The sequence below is a fragment of the Apis laboriosa genome, unplaced genomic scaffold (assembly GCF_014066325.1).
Source record: "Apis laboriosa isolate Shangri-la unplaced genomic scaffold, ASM1406632v1 scaffold71_cov137, whole genome shotgun sequence".
Taxonomy (NCBI): domain Eukaryota; kingdom Metazoa; phylum Arthropoda; class Insecta; order Hymenoptera; family Apidae; genus Apis; species Apis laboriosa.
In genome coordinates, this window is record NW_025224229.1 from 368,301 (window position 1) to 381,000 (window position 12,700).

The window sequence follows — 12,700 nt, forward strand, 5'->3', positions numbered from 1 at the left end:
CGATTTATTATTTATTTACTTTTTGCACTACACATATGTATATTTAAATATTGATAACTTAATATATTTACTCTATCGAAGACGAAGTGTTTTGTACAAAATATTTACATTGTGAGGTCTCGTGTTTTACTATATAATAAGTTATATGTAATTCGACGAATTATTAGAAAACTTTGTTATAGTAATATTATCGAATTTATTTAATAAATTTAGATGAAAGTCAGTTTCTACTAATTACTATTAGTAATTACTATTATATAGAATGTGTCGCAAATCGAGAAAGTCATATTTGTATTTAAATACAAAGGTAGATTATATACAAGTACGTACGTTTTCAACTTATAATATAATTAGTAATAGAAATCATGAGCAGAAACATCAAGTAGTATGTTGCACAACATATTTTTATTTTTTATGTATAATAAAGCGATATTATTTACTTTAATTTTAAAATTATATTTTGTATTAAAATTCGTATTTTGTTTCATTTTCTAATGTGTAAAAATTGATTCGTTTAATCCTTTTTTTCTCTTAAAGATTTATTTTTTTTATTTACAAAATATATTTCTTATTAATCATATTTAAACTTTATCTTTTCTTTTGAAGTTACAAGTTTTATTCATACTAATTGATATTTCTCATAAAATATATAATTTGAAATTAAAAAATTATTAATTTATTTGATTTTATATATTTTACTATATATATACTAGAAAATACTGTGATTGAATTAATGTTTAAATGAGTACTTAATTTTCGGATTTAAGAAGAGTAAATTATACATAGAATTCAGCATGCGTAATTGTAATCATTATTATTGTTTCTATATGAGCTGTAAACATAAAATCTTTTTTTTATAAACTTTTAGTTATGATAAAATATTTAACTAATTTTTATAAGACAATTTAATAAAACTTGTAAGATAGAATCGGGCAACATACGATGCAATCAAATAGTATACATGTAAAAAAAAATGTTTTTTATACTTTTATTCTGTTATCAATGTTTTCCTGAAAATTGTATAAGGAAAATAGATATGCTTCCTAACATTTGTATTGGCATTTAACAATCAAGTATCGAATAATCGATATTTATTATTACGATTATTAATATTATTATTATTAGACAAAAAAAACTATTTTTATTTAATTTTAATTCAGATTTAATCATTTACCTTAGAAATACATGCAAGTGTGTGTGTGTATATAATAGGATGAATCTCCAGACATTAATTATAAATTTATTTTTTTAATGATATTAAAATATTCAGCCAAATATTTATTTATTAAGAGGAATAAATAATAAATAATTAAGAGGAATAAATGAAAATTATTTTTCACGACATATTATATATTCTGAAATATTAAAATAATTTTAAATTAGTTAGTATATTTTTTTTCATACAATGAAAATATAAATGCCAGGTGGCATGAAATATTGTTATTTATTTCTAATATTTCAATAAGTTAGATATAGCAGGAAATTAGAATTATAAATATTTATGTAGCATGTCTAAAATCGAATTAATTTGTATAATAACCAAAAATTGCAATAATTAAAAATTTATATGAATATTTATATACATATAAATCTATTTATTTTTATAAAAAGATATAAAATTTCAAAAGAATTGATATTAAAAAATATAATATATTTTTTATTTACAGTATTTATGTGATTAAAAAAAAGTATTTCTTTTTTGTCATTAATTTGTTTATGTCAATAAAAATAATAAAATGTGCTTAGATTTTAATGTCTTACGATTCATCCTGATATGATCATACAAATTTATTCTAAATTATAAATTTTGCCTGAAATATTAGATTGCTTCCAAAGATTATATAATTATCGTTAGAAAAGTTATTTAAACAGAGATATTTATTTTAAATCTTATACTTGAAATCTGTTTTTATAATGAATATTTGTGAATTAAATATTCATAAATATAACGAAACAAGGTGAAAAAATTGCATTTTTTTTACTTTATAATATATTTTAAGTTGCATTTAATATTATTACATGGGTTTCCATTCATTGAATTGACAAATATAGTAGCTATATTAATTGATCATTATATTATAGTTATTATAAAGAGATGTAAAATCACGCAATCATAATTATATATTTATATTTAATTTATATTATATATATAATTTAAATATATTTATATTCAAAAATCTTTTTCATAGATCGTGAAATTCAATATTATATAGATATATATTATATAATTCATTATATAAATTCAATCTGATATTTCAATACTAAGATAATTTATATGATTTTAAAAAGATATATGAAAATAGAGAAATAATATAGAAAATAAAATAATATTGTAGTAAAAACAAGAATCAAAAATTGTTTATATTTTTATTTTGCTTAATATAAATCAATTAATTGGTAATTATTTTTGAAAATTTAAAGATATATGATTTAATTAACAAAAATAAAAAAAATAATATTGGCAGATAATATACTTCTATTATCATAAAATTTAGATCTTAAAAATTTAAATCTTTATTTGTAATTTATTATATTATATTATTATATAATATTTAATATATAATGTTAATTATATTGTATGTAATAATATTAGATGAAATTGCATGTTTTTTTTTTATAATGTAATGTTTAATTAAATTCCAAAATTAAAATTTTTTCTAATAATTTTATTATTGTTTAAGTTAAATATAAAAATTTCTTTATATAAAACAAAATTTATAATAACAAATTATTTTATTAATATTTTTATTCATTCCTTATTCAAGTTGATTTCATAACATTATATGCAACATATATCAATATTAATATCAATATATTATTGCTATTTATTATTATTATTTCATAAATAAAAAATATAAATGAACGAAAAAAAATTTATGGTTTTTATTTATATTATAAGTACATGCAAAATAAATATATGCATTTATTTTAGTGATGCTCAAATATTAAAAATAACATTTATTATTTTTAGTTTGAATATTAAAAAAAAAATCGTGTACTATGTGTTTTTCCATTTTATTATCCATTTTAATAAAATATTAAGAAAATGAATAATATAACACTTATGTCAAAATTTTAAGATAAATTTTAGAATATAAATAATAATAATAAATAATAATAATAATAAATAAATGTAAAACAAAAAAAAAATTTCATTGTTAATAATGATAATGATTTATGAGTAAAACAGCTACTTTTATTCTCGTATAATATATTTTAGAAGATATAAAAAGGAAACCCATTTAATCCATTTGTTTTGTTTATTTTTTAATAATTTTTTTTTCTTATAACAATAATACCCAAAAACTGTAAAAATAAATAAAATCCCATAAGATATCTTAGTATAAAAAGTTATGATTTAATAAAAAACATCTTTCATAGAGAAGAAATAAAGTCTTGGATATATCATTTATCTGCCTTTTTTATGTTTTTATATTTATAAAATACAATATGTTTGATTAGTATTGAAAAGAACTAACTAATATCGATTTTATCATTCAAATTCTCGAAAGTAATGTTGTTGCATGAAATGGTTGATTTCATAAATATATAAAATCATACACAATTGATCAAGTGATTAAATATATTGTTAAATATTTGTTGCATATTAATTTAAAACTTAATAATTGAATATAACTTGAATAATGTCTTATTAATTATTTTATTATTATAAAGAATAACTTCAGTATTACAATGAATTATTATTTAATATTAAATTTGAATTTTTTGTTGTTTGTACAAAAATTATTTTTGTACTTTTTTTGTATATAAATTATATATTTATAATTTATCATATGTAATATTTTATATTTTTTTTGAATATCCAGCAATATATTATATATATATATTGCTAAATCTATAAAGCAAGTAGGAGAAAATGATGATTTTCTTCTTTTTTCATAAATATTTAAAAGATTTGCAGTTATTAAAATAATCTTTCAATTGTTGTTGATATTTCTTGCTATATTGGATTCTTTTTTTCATTATCAAGAATTAAACAATTTGCTTATTTGAAATTATTAGTTTGCATTCAATATGATTTTTAAAAAAGTTTTCTGTTTTGTTATTTTTTATTATTTTTATATTCTTATTTTATATATTTCACTTTAAAAGTATTCATTTTAATATCATTTTATTAACAACTTATAGATTATTAGCAATTAATACTAGATTTTTCCCAATTATAGATTAATTTATATTTAATATTCAATATTTTTTTATGATTCTTTTTCCTTATAGATAGGCATTTTTCACATTTTTATGTAGTTTTCTGTTTAAATATATTTAAAGTTATTTAATTATTTATTACTGTGAAATAATAATGAAATAAAATTACTAAAGAAACATTTATGTTGATATTGTGTGTATTAATGTTTTGTATAATGTAAAACAATGTGTAATGTATACTTAACAGATGATTTCTCTGTTATTTATGTCTTGTAGATCTTCCTTGAAAGATTGCTATTTATAATGCTTAATATATAATTTAATAATATAGTTTGCTTGGCTATAGATATTTTTATTAAAATAGTTTGTAAAGTATATTTTACAATTTAGTATTTTACAATATGATTTATGAAGTACATATTATATTTGCTTCTTTTATATATAATCATGTCATTCTATAGAATTATATTTTATGAATATTATCTATTAAATATAGTTAAGGAAGTAGATTACTTTATTTATTTGCTTATAAGATTTTTTATTTATATCATCATTTGTATCATTATGTAATTATTTCTTTGTTGTAATTGAATATTATTGATCAAAATTGATTTATTGTTTTATATTTTATTTTATTTTATTTTTTTTTTTTTACAATTGAGTGATTTTTTTTTAATTTTTTATACATTATAGTATATCTATTACAGTATTTTTGGTTTTTGGTTTTTTTCTTTGCCACTATATCTTCAATTTTTTTATATTATATTATATTATAATTAATATATTATAGTTAATATACATAATGTATTATTATTTTTATTCATAGAAATTTGATTGTAATTTTTATTTTTTATTTTTATTTTGGAGCTTTTTTATAAAATATATTTTTTTATTATTGAGTTTTACTGGAAATTAGCTCTACAAAAAAAAATGACAGATTTTATAATTTGATATTATGAGGTAATATATATATTGATACTTCATATTTTAATTTTTTAAATTATTAATTGTCTTGCCGATTATTGTATATATAATTATATAAAAAAAATATATATATATATATTTATAGTATATTTATCTCTTATATGATTGCAATTTTTATCTATAAATTCGGTAATATTAACCACTATTCACTAATATTCATGTTGAAAACTCAATGAGTTATTTTGAGAATTCAATATGCTCATACTTTGATTAGTTTTATTTTCAATAAAGCTATAAAAATCAAAAATTTTATCAAAAATTCGATCATTTTATCTGCAACAATTAAGAAAAGAATCTGAATTGAATCGCTAATTGTCTGAGTTCATTTTTAATTTTATAAATAGAATGAATAAAAGTCATTGACAATTAACAAATACAGAATATTTATTAATTTATTTTTAATAAGATTTGTAATGAGATTATTCTAATTGAAATAATTTTAGATCTGAACTGTAGAAATTTATGTTGCCTATTGCTATTAAATCAGCCTAATAGAAAAAAAACAATCTTATCTCTCGATATGTTTCATAAAGAAGTTTCAAGTTAAATAAATATATTACATATTACATATTACATATTACATGAGTAGAAAAAAAATAATATTGCGTAAATATAGATTCGAAAATGTTTTATAGCTAAATTATGTTAGAATAGAAAAAAGTAGATTATATTATATAATCATTTAAAAATATGAGCATGACATCTTAATGTTTAATATTTATCTTATTTTCATCCAGTAAGTGCCAAACTATCTTTGATAAGTTGCAATGTATTTTGCGATTTGTTATTTTGCAATTTTACTATAAATTTTAATATAATCAAACAATAAATAATCTTAGGGATCAAAAAAATTGAATTGTCAAATGTAATTACATATGATACACATATATCTTCATATTCTCATTTATATATTGGAATTATTTATTATGAAATGAATATATATATGCATCATTATTAGAAGTGATATTCTTAAAATTTTCAAAAAAAAGTTTCGAATTTTTTGAATTTTAAAAGTTTTTGCTAGTATTATGATTTAAAAATTTTCAAAACTTAAATAATTAACGATTTGTCATAAATAAATTATAAAATGTTATGATTATATAAATTTATTTTTATTAAATTAATGATTATTAAATTGCATTTAAACTTTAGATTTATTTTAATACGGTTTCAGATCCATTACAATAATTTATAAAAAATAAAACTTAAATTTAATTCTTTTACAGGCTAAAAACATAACTATTGTTACTATTAGCTGATTACAAATCCGGATTTGAAGAATTTCAAAAAACTATTTGTTAAGATTTTTCTAAATTTCTGAATTATTTGTTAAAATTTTAATTCTCAACAAAATATAAACAAACATAAAAAAAAATAAATATTTCAGAAATAAGCATTTTTGAAAATTTTGAGTTTTGAAAATTTCGAATTTGAATTTCGCGAATTAAATTTTAATCCATCTCTAATTATTATATTATATAATTATAAAAATTCGATATTTTTCTTTTTTTTACTTTTAATTATTTTTTAAAATTTACAGTTTCTAAGAAAGAAAGCAAAATGTATTTCATTATATAACATTTTGAAAATCTGAAGTTATATGAAATTATTTTCTATATATAATTGTATATAACTATTATTGTTTCATTTAAAATTTTTTGAAAATGATATGATTATTCTATAACTGCTATTTAGATAAAAAGTTAGGTAAATGGTGAAAAAGTCTATCAATTGCAAATATATTCTATAAACAAATATATTAAACAAATATATTCTATAAAAATATATGTATGTCGCTTATCTGTATATGAATACATTTGAAAATGAAAATTTTCTTTTCTAAAGTATTTTATAAAATATTAATATTGTAATAAATATAATTGTATATAATTGTATATAATTTATGTTATTTTTTTTCTTTTTCAGATGGATTTTATTTTTTCTAAAATAAAAATTTGAAGTTAATTAATATTATATAACTGTTCGTTCTTTTTTCTATCATTATTCTGTATACATTAAAATGAAGAGATTAAGAAAAATTTCATTTCATCATCAAAATCTATAAAGCAAATGTATCGAATATTTTATTATGCGATTACACTCACTAATATAAAAATTAAGTATCTGAGAATTGTGATTTATCTTTTTGCTAATCGAAACGATATTAAAAATTAGAATAATTAACTTTATTATTAAATTGAATTAAAAGATAATCAACATACATATACTTAAAAAAATTGTTAACATCAATAAATTATTATTAGATAATATTTTAATTTATCATTTCCAATTTTAACTAATATTCATAATTTTTAATTTTAACTAATATTCATAACCAAAATGAAAGCCTTTTTAGACAAGATTTGGTAGTCATCTATCGTCTTTTATCAGTTATGATCAAGTTAGTAATTTTTAGAATAAATGGTTAAATGTTTCATTAATTGATTATCATTTTATTAATTTATAATTAATTTATTTTTTTAATATTTACAATAATACTAAAAATATTATATTAAAATATAATATAATAATATATATACAATAAAATGGATAAATTTTATTATTTCGAAATGATATCAATAAATATTCTATAATTTGAAAAGAAGTTATTGTAATAATTTATATAATTTATAAATATTTTATTCTTGTTTTTTTTTAATTTAAAAAAAATAAATTGATTGTAACTTTGTTACTTTAAAATATTTAATATAATTTGATTTCTAAAATATATTTGTATTCATCATGTACTTATCTGCACACACACACTAATATATATACATTATTATTTTAACTATATAAAAGTTTTTTTAATATTTGTCAAATTATACCTATAAATATTATTATTTAAGCATATATATACATATGTGAATAAATAATATGTATTTACTATTAATTTACACAGCATTTAGAATAGTAAGGATAAACTCAACAAAAGCACATTTAAAAAAAAAGAAAATCTTAAATTTTTTCTGTAAATTCAAGAAATTGAATTTAATAAAAAAATTTTTTTATAAATCTTAATTTATGAAAAGAAAGGTGATATATATTTTTTTGAAATATAAAAAAATAAAAAATTTTTAAGAATAAAATTTTAGTCCTTATTATCCTAAATGCCCAAGATATACAGTATATCTTGTTTGAAAAGGCTTTAACAACCGATGTCGTATGGCCTATCATAATATGTGAAAAGACAGCAAAAAAATATTCTGTTGATATGTATCCTGTTTTTCAATGCAAATGTGACATGCACGCATATATAGATATTTGATAAAAATGGATAGAAAAGTATGAAATAAAAGTATTTTAGCACCGAGAAGACAAATATGTATTATATTATATACATACTAGACATTACTACTAAGATCAGTTAATATTAATTATTATACAAATAATAGATAATTTTAAACAGTCAACGAAAAGCAATTATTTAATAGTTATATGTAGATAATAAGCAAATTTAATATGCGAAAAGAAAAAAATTATGAGAAGGAAAGTAATATAATATGAATTTTTTTTATTTTAAAAAATTATTTTTATGTATAAAAAATTTTTTAAAAGAGACCTTCGCTTCACAAAATTATATAAATTTTTCACTATTTTCTCTTTATTATTATGTATATTTGTTAATTAGTTATATTTTAATTATAAATTGTTTTTTATTTTTATTTTTTTAAATTATTTAAATTTATTAAAAAAATTTATTAAAATTATTTGGAAATTGTTTTGTTATATTAAAATTATATTAAAATTTAATTGAAGATGTGTGATATTTAAAAATAATATATTTTTTAAAATAAAAATATATATCATATCTTTTTTTTTTTTTTACTGAACTGATTTTAAAAAATGTGATATTATTACAAGTTAATAAAATCATTTTATATTTTCAATTTATTTATTAAGATTTATATAAAATTAATATGTTTACAAAATAATAATTTTAATAATAAATTAGAGTAAAATTTTGATTTTTTAACAATGCATATAAAAAATATAGAATATATTGTTCTTTATAATATTAAGAAAAATTTGGATATGTTGATAAAAGTAGAATAAATTTATTCTAAAAAAATTAAAATTTTTAAAAAATTTATCTATTTTTTGAATTATAAATTATATAAATTATTAGAAGATACATTTTAATGAAAAATATTCAAACAAAGTAATTCATGCTCTATTTTTATTAAAGATTTAGAATTGAACTTTTTGTTATTCTTCATCTTAAGAACTTATAATTTTGTTTATTTTAAATATGTATGAAAAAATAATTTAAATTTAATAAAATAAATAATAAATTTGAATTTAATTAAATTAAATAAAATTTCAAACTTAGAGTACGCATGGCCATCTATAATGACTATGTGACTTTAAGTCATACATATATCTATAATTTTTAAATTTTATTTAATTTTTTTAATTAAAATTTGTATCTAATTATTGATCTATATGTTCATGATTGTGATTAAAAAGTTTATTAATAGCAATTAAAAATTTATATTTCTCAGTTTCAGTTATAAAATACTTATTGAACAAAATTTTTTTGAAGATTATAGAATTTTTTGCTATACAAAAAGAAATTAAATTATAAAAGATTAATTGAGTTATTAATGATATTTTGCAAATTGTAATAAATATTAAAATGAACATTGTTTAAATTATTAACATTATAAAATGGCTTAAATATATAAAAAATAATGCATGGAGGCCATAAAATTTAATTAATAAGATTTTCTATTGATTGATATGATGTAATCATATAATAAACTTAAAATTAAAGTTTTAAAACTATTTTATTTTCAGCTATTTAATTTAATCGCGTTATTATTGTTGGAAACAAATGTTTAATAAATGTAATTAATGTTTTCAATTTATTAAGCATATAATTTCTATATATTCTTTTTTCTGAGTTAAAACAATTTAAAAAAAGTAAAAGCAAAAAACTATTTGATAGTTTATTCTAGTATATATTCTAGTATATATTATTATGCATATAATATATAAAAAAAACTCTTATATATATTTTTAAATCTAATATAAATCTAATTTAAATTAATTAATTAAAATAAAATTTTGTGATAAGAAGGTCTTCTTTTTGAAAGACATAAATAATATATTATAATACATATTTCTTATACGAAACTTTTTATCGTGATTCTTTGTTTTATGTTTATTTGCTTTGTAATACTTATTATTTATTTCGCTAAATAGATTTGCAATTGTTATATTAGTTATATTCTCTCATAAGAACATAAAATTTCCAACATATATTAATATATTTCTATAAAATTCGTAATAGAAATACAATACGAAGCGATATAATAACAAAAGTTAAGTAAATTTTTGTGAACGGAAAAAATTTTTTACAAAAACAAAAAATTTTTTTTTAAAAGAAAAAAATAACAAAATAGTTCGTCTTGTAAGTGGATTTCATAATTTAAAATTTGTTTTAATTTATTTTCAATAATTAAAATGCCATAATATTTACGTTATAAGTGATTTTAATTATTTTTAATTGTTATGCAATTGTTATTTGTATATTTTTTGTGTTATATGTTTGTATATTCCAATATTGCATTGAAGATCATATAAATATGTCAATAAACACGCATGTAAAAAAAATTCAGAAATCTTGAACAACTTTAAATGCTTAAATGCATTACAACTACATGTGTAATGAAATATTATACCACGTGTCGTGTAAAAAAAAGCACAATAAAATTTGTATTCTATGCTATCTCCAAAGATAATCGAAACTTTTAATACTTGTACTATCGATTGTAACGTCCATTGTATAAAAATTTCTTGAAATACAATAATGAAAATTTTTGCATTCGCGAAAAAAAATTTAATCAATATATAAAAAATCAAAACAAAAAATTTACGATTTATATTTATAATCGTGATGTTTCACTTCACTGCAATCAGATTTCTTAAAACTCGCATGAAAAACAAGCGCTGTTTATTTCGAAAGTGAGAACAACGAAGAATAAAATTTAAAATATAATTATTTAACCCTAACAATTTCAAATTTTAAAAATTTAAAAGGGATCTAATTGGGGATCACTAGAATCCTTCAAGGATTTTTCTAAAATTTGATGTTCCACAATATATCAAGATCAATGTTAAATAATTTTATTATTTTTCAACTAATTCAAATATTATTTAAAATAAAATTTAAATAATATTTAATGTAAAATTTCATGAAAAAAAAATTACTATTCGGAAATGTGGAGAATCCATGTTACTCTTTTTAGTATCTTAAGATACTAATAAGATTAAAATCTTGAAAAAAATTATTAAATATATTAAATCGCGAACATCTTAGTTGTTCTTGCATATTACTCTCATCCATTTTCCTAAAAGTGCCTACGCTATTCTGAACTCTTTTGAACGCCGCATTTCGCTGAGTTTTCGGCAGATTATATTATCTTTCTCAATTTATCCGATATCCGCCCTAAGCTAAACGAATTGGGGCAATTAAACATGCGAACATATATACGATAAATCAATGTGTAACAATTTTGATATTTATATCAAACTATATGTGTAATATTCTTTCAATGTAAAAAAAAAAAAAAGAAAAAAAACATTCTACTCATTAACGAAATTCGTTGTTCTAATTGAAGGAGAACGGCGAAAATTTGTTTCATGAGAAATAAAAAAAAAAAATCTGTGCTTGGCTGCAGGAACGATTCTAAGAGATTAGAATGGTATCCGTGCAAATTGATTAAACTCGATTTGAAAGTCGTCGCACTATCTAAATTCGAATTATATAAACAAACAAATGTCAATTGCAGTATAACATAACTTTAGATATAAAAAATAAGAATATAAAGACCATTCATTGTGTAATGAAACTAATCGTATCGTATCGTACGAGCTTCTGAGAAGTTCTGTTATAACGCAGGGGTTATCAAATTCGAAGGAAAATTGATTATTAAATTTAAAGAAAAAAATGTGTAAGTGTTAAAAATCTTATTGATGTAACGAATTTAATGACTACTTTGCGTTTGAAAACTGTTTTGTATTCCATCAAATTTTTAAATAGATCTGACATTTTCTTCGGTGACAAAAATTAATCATAATAGATCGATTTTTGCTTATTCAAAAATGTTAAAATAATCGATATGTAATATTCGAGTTGCTCACTTTGTTAATGCGAAAATTTTTGAGCGCGTTACATGTATGTAACTTGTTTATAGAGAACAAAAAATTGACATCTTGTATTTCGCACTAATGCAATCAAACTCATAAAAATGTATAAATAATAAATGTCTGAATTTCCCACTTTGTATATTTCTTATATAAAGTCATGATAATTTATTATAATTTATTTTACATATATATATAAACATGTATGTATAAATATATATATATGTACATATATAAACATACGTACGTTTAAAAATTGCGCAATTATAAATGTATGATTTATAATTGTCATATTTTATTTTTTTTTTATATTATATAACAAACTTTAGTTCAAAAACATTATTTGTTTATTTAAAAAAACATTTATATTATTAATTATAATATTAATTTTATAATT

General features: G+C 17.8%; 1 protein-coding gene across 1 annotated transcript in view; it reads right to left on the bottom strand.

Annotated features, from left to right (window-relative positions):
- LOC122719290 (glucose-6-phosphate 1-epimerase) overlaps positions 1 to 12,700 on the bottom strand; it is a 112,863-nt gene that overhangs the window by 96,317 nt on the left and 3,846 nt on the right. The window lies entirely within an intron of this gene.